Source organism: Schistocerca americana, unplaced genomic scaffold (assembly GCF_021461395.2).
Source record: "Schistocerca americana isolate TAMUIC-IGC-003095 unplaced genomic scaffold, iqSchAmer2.1 HiC_scaffold_407, whole genome shotgun sequence".
NCBI classification, from domain to species: Eukaryota; Metazoa; Arthropoda; class Insecta; order Orthoptera; family Acrididae; genus Schistocerca; species Schistocerca americana.
This window is the reverse complement of record NW_025726134.1, coordinates 52501-60000: the sequence shown is the minus strand read 5'-3', so window position 1 is coordinate 60000 and position 7500 is coordinate 52501. Positions and strand designations below refer to the sequence as shown.

The 7500-nt window shown below is 57.0% G+C and overlaps 2 non-coding genes and 1 pseudogene across 2 annotated transcripts; all 3 read left to right on the top strand.

The window, feature by feature from the left end:
• Positions 1 to 2773: 2773 nt before the first annotated feature.
• LOC124582281 lies at positions 2774 to 4683 on the top strand. The gene has a single exon (XR_006973855.1). It is a non-coding gene; the product is annotated as a small subunit ribosomal RNA (ribosomal RNA).
• A 351-nt stretch (positions 4684 to 5034) lies between these two features.
• Positions 5035 to 5189, top strand: LOC124582296. The gene has a single exon (XR_006973866.1). It is a non-coding gene; the product is annotated as a 5.8S ribosomal RNA (ribosomal RNA).
• Positions 5190 to 5377: 188 nt separating this feature from the next.
• LOC124582294 overlaps positions 5378 to 7500 on the top strand; it is a 4968-nt pseudogene continuing 2845 nt past the window's right edge.

Here is a 7500-nt window from a genome sequence, read left to right as displayed (position 1 = left end):
CCTAACCTATGTTGCGCCTTAACCTAACCTATGTTGCGCCGTAACCTAACCTATGTTGCGCCGTAACCTAACCTATGTTGCGCCGTAACCTAACCTATGTTGCGCCTTAACCTAACCTATGTTGCGCCTTAACCTAACCTATGTTGCGCCTTAACCTAACCTATGTTGCGCCGTAACCTAACCTATGTTGCGCCTTAACCTAACCTATGTTGCGCCTTAACCTAACCTATGTTGCGCCTTAACCTAACCTATGTTGCGCCTTAACCTAACCTATGTTGCGCCTTAACCTAACCTATGTTGCGCCTTAACCTAACCTATGTTGCGCCTTAACCTAACCTATGTTGCGCCTTAACCTAACCTATGTTGCGCCTTAACCTAACCTATGTTGCGCCGTAACCTAACCTATGTTGCGCCTTAACCTAACCTATGTTGCGCCTTAACCTAACCTATGTTGCGCCGTAACCTAACCTATGTTGCGCCTTAACCTAACCTATGTTGCGCCTTAACCTAACCTATGTTGCGCCTTAACCTAACCTATGTTGCGCCTTAACCTAACCTATGTTGCGCCTTAACCTAACCTATGTTGCGCCTTAACCCAACACACGTTGGGCCTTAACCCAACACACGTTGGGCCTTAACCCAACACACGTTGGGCCTTAACCCAACACACGTTGGGCCTTAACCCAACACACGTTGGGCCTTAACCCAACACACGTTGGGCCTTAACCCAACACACGTTGGGCCTTAACCCAACACACGTTGGGCCTTAACCCAACACACGTTGGGCCTTAACCCAACACACGTTGGGCCTTAACCCAACACACGTTGGGCCTTAACCCAACACACGTTGGGCCTTAACCCAACACACGTTGGGCCTTAACCCAACACACGTTGGGCCTTAACCCAACACACGTTGGGCCTTAACCCAACACACGTTGGGCCTTAACCCAACACACGTTGGGCCTTAACCCAACACACGTTGGGCCTTAACCCAACACACGTTGGGCCTTAACCCAACACACGTTGGGCCTTAACCCAACACACGTTGGGCCTTAACCCAACACACGTTGGGCCTTAACCTGCTCTGTAATTGTCATACGACGCGTTAAATTAGTGTAGTGTTGCCTAACTGCAACCCCCGCAATATAGTTTGCTACTCGCACTGCCCGGTCCCCAGAGTATCGCTTCATGTTAAACACCTTGCAGCTATACACTGTAATGCGGATGGCGGCAGGACGTACATGCTCAATGCCCTTCGCAGTTGTTCATTGGCATTCGCATGGCGAAGCACAGCCTACGTTGTGGTACGGCTTGTGGCAACTGTCCGCTGATGTTGTACGTCCAAATCACACACTGTACCGCACATTGGTCCTCATGTACTGAATGATACATCGTGGTACATGTGTGACCGTACCACGACTGCGCCAACAACGGCGAACCATACGGTCCAAATATTGTGCACTCAGCTACGTGTCGTCTCCCTATAAGAGCTGGATTGCAGTATGGTATGCCGTGGATGGCGATCAGCATGAGCCGTCTGTTGATGTAGTGGCGCGTGTTGTCAGACGTAGTCGTCTCTTCTCACACACCGTGATAGCATGGTGCACTGCGTTCCACATCTGCGACATGCGACAGAGGCCGGTTGACAGTCGTTCGCGCAATGGACATCGCATACGTACGGGGGCCACCTTCCACGTGTTCGCGAAGCGTGCACATGTTGTTGCGTGTATGTGGGCAGACATAGTGTGTCGTGACACCTGACACAGGCATGCAACAATCGTTGAATTTGCAAATGGCGATGGACGTCTACGTTTGCTGGTGACGTTACGCAAATGAAGAACTGGTAAACCGTTGTGGTGCGGTTGTTCTCGCTAGAGGTGAATCAGTGATGGCGACGATCGGTTGAGCTACCAACCGGTTGTTTCAGCGATACCCACCATGCCCACGAACGTGAATGGCATGTGGGTGTGAAGCGATACGCGGCGGTGGCTGGGTGGGACCGTCCCCGGCCGGTGAGGGGGGGCCTTCCGGCGTGCTGGCCGCGCGGTGCGTGGGCGCACGCGCTACAGCCGGCTGGTGGGGGCGGCCAGTGGCAGGCGCGCCGGCCGACGGAGGCGGCAGGCGGCGCAGCTGCGCGCCGGCGCACCCTGCACGCGGCGCCGTGCGGCCAAAGTAGGTCCTCGCGGGCCCGGTGCGAAGCGCGGTGGACATCTGCAGTGTGCTGGTCCGATTGAGGACTGTGTGCGCTGAGGATGCGCCGCCGCCCGGCGCTCGGCGCCGCGACGCCGTCTGCTGCTCGGTCGCCTCTGCGGTTCTCGCAGGTGGATTGTATCGCAGCTGTGCGGACGTGTTGGCGCGTGCGCTGTGCTGGGAGAGTTCGCTTCGGCACCCAAGTGGGGCTTTTGTCCTTCTGTGGCGCTGGCGTTGGAGCTGCCGGCCACCGTAGGTGGCGCGTGTTGTCTCCCGCCGGCAATGCCACGACAGCACGCTCCCGGGCCTCTGTCGGCAGCGGCAAGCTCAGTTGGGAGCACGGGTGGTCGCACCTAAAGCGTCTACTCGCCAAACTCCGGGCGATTGCGCCTCTCTCGAACCCGACCAAGTACTTAGGACGGCGCTGCGCGCCGCCGGGACCTGAGAGGGTTTCGAGGTGTATTGTGCAGGGGAGCTCAGCCTCCTCCTGTTTGCAGAATAATTGAGCGGACGCTTGCGTGTTCGCGCGGGCCCCCGGGACACACTCCCGGGCGGCCGGCTGCTCAGCTCTAGTTGACGCAGCTCCCTGGTTGATCCTGCCAGTAGTCATATGCTTGTCTCAAAGATTAAGCCATGCATGTCTCAGTACAAGCCGCATTAAGGTGAAACCGCGAATGGCTCATTAAATCAGTTATGGTTCCTTAGATCGTACCCACGTTACTTGGATAACTGTGGTAATTCTAGAGCTAATACATGCAAACAGAGTCCCGACCAGAGATGGAAGGGACGCTTTTATTAGATCAAAACCAATCGGTCGGCTCGTCCGGTCCGTTTGCCTTGGTGACTCTGAATAACTTTGGGCTGATCGCACGGTCCTCGTACCGGCGACGCATCTTTCAAATGTCTGCCTTATCAACTGTCGATGGTAGGTTCTGCGCCTACCATGGTTGTAACGGGTAACGGGGAATCAGGGTTCGATTCCGGAGAGGGAGCCTGAGAAACGGCTACCACATCCAAGGAAGGCAGCAGGCGCGCAAATTACCCACTCCCGGCACGGGGAGGTAGTGACGAAAAATAACGATACGGGACTCATCCGAGGCCCCGTAATCGGAATGAGTACACTTTAAATCCTTTAACGAGTATCTATTGGAGGGCAAGTCTGGTGCCAGCAGCCGCGGTAATTCCAGCTCCAATAGCGTATATTAAAGTTGTTGCGGTTAAAAAGCTCGTAGTTGGATTTGTGTCCCACGCTGTTGGTTCACCGCCCGTCGGTGTTTAACTGGCATGTATCGTGGGACGTCCTGCCGGTGGGGCGAGCTGAAGGCGTGCGACGCGCCTCGTGCGTGCTCGTGCGTCCCGAGGCGGACCCCGTTGCAATCCTACCAGGGTGCTCTTGAGTGAGTGTCTCGGTGGGCCGGCACGTTTACTTTGAACAAATTAGAGTGCTTAAAGCAGGCAAGCCCGCCTGAATACTGTGTGCATGGAATAATGGAATAGGACCTCGGTTCTATTTTGTTGGTTTTCGGAACCCGAGGTAATGATTAATAGGGACAGGCGGGGGCATTCGTATTGCGACGTTAGAGGTGAAATTCTTGGATCGTCGCAAGACGAACAGAAGCGAAAGCATTTGCCAAGTATGTTTTCATTAATCAAGAACGAAAGTTAGAGGTTCGAAGGCGATCAGATACCGCCCTAGTTCTAACCATAAACGATGCCAGCCAGCGATCCGCCGCAGTTCCTCCGATGACTCGGCGGGCAGCCTCCGGGAAACCAAAGCTTTTGGGTTCCGGGGGAAGTATGGTTGCAAAGCTGAAACTTAAAGGAATTGACGGAAGGGCACCACCAGGAGTGGAGCCTGCGGCTTAATTTGACTCAAGACGGGAAACCTCACCAGGCCCGGACACCGGAAGGATTGACAGATTGATAGCTCTTTCTTGATTCGGTGGGTGGTGGTGCATGGCCGTTCTTAGTTGGTGGAGCGATTTGTCTGGTTAATTCCGATAACGAACGAGACTCTAGCCTGCTAACTAGTCGCGTGACATCCTTCGTGCTGTCAGCGATTACTTTTCTTCTTAGAGGGACAGGCGGCTTCTAGCCGCACGAGATTGAGCAATAACAGGTCTGTGATGCCCTTAGATGTTCTGGGCCGCACGCGCGCTACACTGAAGGAATCAGCGTGTCTTCCTAGGCCGAAAGGTCGGGGTAACCCGCTGAACCTCCTTCGTGCTAGGGATTGGGGCTTGCAATTGTTCCCCATGAACGAGGAATTCCCAGTAAGCGCGAGTCATAAGCTCGCGTTGATTACGTCCCTGCCCTTTGTACACACCGCCCGTCGCTACTACCGATTGAATGATTTAGTGAGGTCTTCGGACTGGTACGCGGCATTGACTCTGTCGTTGCCGATGCTACCGGAAAGATGACCAAACTTGATCATTTAGAGGAAGTAAAAGTCGTAACAAGGTTTCCGTAGGTGAACCTGCGGAAGGATCATTACCGACTAGACTGCATGTCTTTCGATGTGCGTGTCGTGTCGCGCAACACGCTACCTGTACGGCTCGCAGTAGCCGTGCGCCGCGTGCGGAACCACGCGTGCTTCTCAAAACTAACGCCAATGTTGTGTGGTACGAGCGCTGAAGCGCTGGAGCGGCTGGCCTGCGGCACCTGGCGCCTGGCGCCGGTTTTGAATGACTTTCGCCCGACTGCCTGTCCGCTCCGGTGTGGAGCCGTACGACGCCCATCGGCCGTGAGGCCGTTGGACACAGAACGCTTGAACAGGGGCCGCCACACGCCTACGTCCCGCCTATGCAACTGTCTTGAAAGAGACAGTGTAAACTAAGAAAAGATCACCCAGGACGGTGGATCACTCGGCTCGTGGGTCGATGAAGAACGCAGCAAATTGCGCGTCGACATGTGAACTGCAGGACACATGAACATCGACGTTTCGAACGCACATTGCGGTCCATGGATTCCGTTCCCGGGCCACGTCTGGCTGAGGGTCGGCTACGTATACTGAAGCGCGCGGCGTTTGCCCCGCTTCGCAGACCTGGGAGCGTCGCGGCCGCCTGTGGGGCCGGCCGCGCCTCCTTAAACGTGCGATGCGCGCCCGTCGCCTGGCGGTTCGCATACCGGTACTTACTCGGTAGCGTGCACAGCCGGCTGGCGGTGTGGCGTGCGACACCTCGTACAACGACCTCAGAGCAGGCGAGACTACCCGCTGAATTTAAGCATATTACTAAGCGGAGGAAAAGAAACTAACAAGGATTCCCCCAGTAGCGGCGAGCGAACAGGGAAGAGTCCAGCACCGAACCCCGCAGGCTGCCGCCTGTCGTGGCATGTGGTGTTTGGGAGGGTCCACTACCCCGACGCCTCGCGCCGAGCCCAAGTCCAACTTGAATGAGGCCACGGCCCGTAGAGGGTGCCAGGCCCGTAGCGGCCGGTGCGAGCGTCGGCGGGACCTCTCCTTCGAGTCGGGTTGCTTGAGAGTGCAGCTCCAAGTGGGTGGTAAACTCCATCTGAGACTAAATATGACCACGAGACCGATAGCGAACAAGTACCGTGAGGGAAAGTTGAAAAGAACTTTGAAGAGAGAGTTCAAAAGTACGTGAAACCGTTCTGGGGTAAACGTGAGAAGTCCGAAAGGTCGAACGGGTGAGATTCACGCCCATCCGGCCACTGGCCTCCGCCCTCGGCAGATGGGGCCGGCCGCCCGCGCGGAGCAATCCGCGGCGGGGTCGTGTCCGGTTGCCTTTCCACTCGCCGCGGGGTGGGGCCGTTCCGGTGTGCGGTGGGCCGCACTTCTCCCCTAGTAGGACGTCGCGACCCGCTGGGTGCCGGCCTACGGCCCGGGTGCGCAGCCTGTCCTTCCGCGGGCCTCGGTTCGCGTCTGTTGGGCAGAGCCCCGGTGTCCTGGCTGGCTGCCCGGCGGTATATCTGGAGGAGTCGATTCGCCCCTTTGGGCGCTCGGGCTCCCGGCAAGCGCGCGCGGTTCTTCCCGGATGACGGACCTACCTGGCCCGGCCCCGGACCCGCGCCGCTGTTGGCTCGGGATGCTCTCGGGCGGAATAATCGCTCCCGTCAGCGGCGCTTCAGCTTTGGACAATTTCACGACCCGTCTTGAAACACGGACCAAGGAGTCTAACATGTGCGCGAGTCATTGGGCTGTACGAAACCTAAAGGCGTAATGAAAGTGAAGGTCTCGCCTTGCGCGGGCCGAGGGAGGATGGGGCTTCCCCGCCCTTCACGGGGCGGCGGCCTCCGCACTCCCGGGGCGTCTCGTCCTCATTGCGAGGTGAGGCGCACCTAGAGCGTACACGTTGGGACCCGAAAGATGGTGAACTATGCCTGGCCAGGACGAAGTCAGGGGAAACCCTGATGGAGGTCCGTAGCGATTCTGACGTGCAAATCGATCGTCGGAGCTGGGTATAGGGGCGAAAGACTAATCGAACCATCTAGTAGCTGGTTCCCTCCGAAGTTTCCCTCAGGATAGCTGGTGCTCGTACGAGTCTCATCCGGTAAAGCGAATGATTAGAGGCCTTGGGGCCGAAACGACCTCAACCTATTCTCAAACTTTAAATGGGTGAGATCTCCGGCTTGCTTGATATGCTGAAGCCGCGAGCAAACGACTCGGATCGGAGTGCCAAGTGGGCCACTTTTGGTAAGCAGAACTGGCGCTGTGGGATGAACCAAACGCCGAGTTAAGGCGCCCGAATCGACGCTCATGGGAAACCATGAAAGGCGTTGGTTGCTTAAGACAGCAGGACGGTGGCCATGGAAGTCGGAATCCGCTAAGGAGTGTGTAACAACTCACCTGCCGAAGCAACTAGCCCTGAAAATGGATGGCGCTGAAGCGTCGTGCCTATACTCGGCCGTCAGTCTGGCAGTCATGGCCGGTCCTTGCGGCCGGCCGCGAAGCCCTGACGAGTAGGAGGGTCGCGGCGGTGGGCGCAGAAGGGTCTGGGCGTGAGCCTGCCTGGAGCCGCCGTCGGTGCAGATCTTGGTGGTAGTAGCAAATACTCCAGCGAGGCCCTGGAGGGCTGACGCGGAGAAGGGTTTCGTGTGAACAGCCGTTGCACACGAGTCAGTCGATCCTAAGCCCTAGGAGAAATCCGATGTTGATGGGGGCCGTCATAGCATGATGCACTTTGTGCTGGCCCCCGTTGGGCGAAAGGGAATCCGGTTCCTATTCCGGAACCCGGCAGCGGAACCGATACAAGTCGGGCCCCTCTTTTAGAGATGCTCGTCGGGGTAACCCAAAAGGACCCGGAGACGCCGTCGGGAGATCGGGGAAGAGTTTTCTTTTCTGCATGAGCG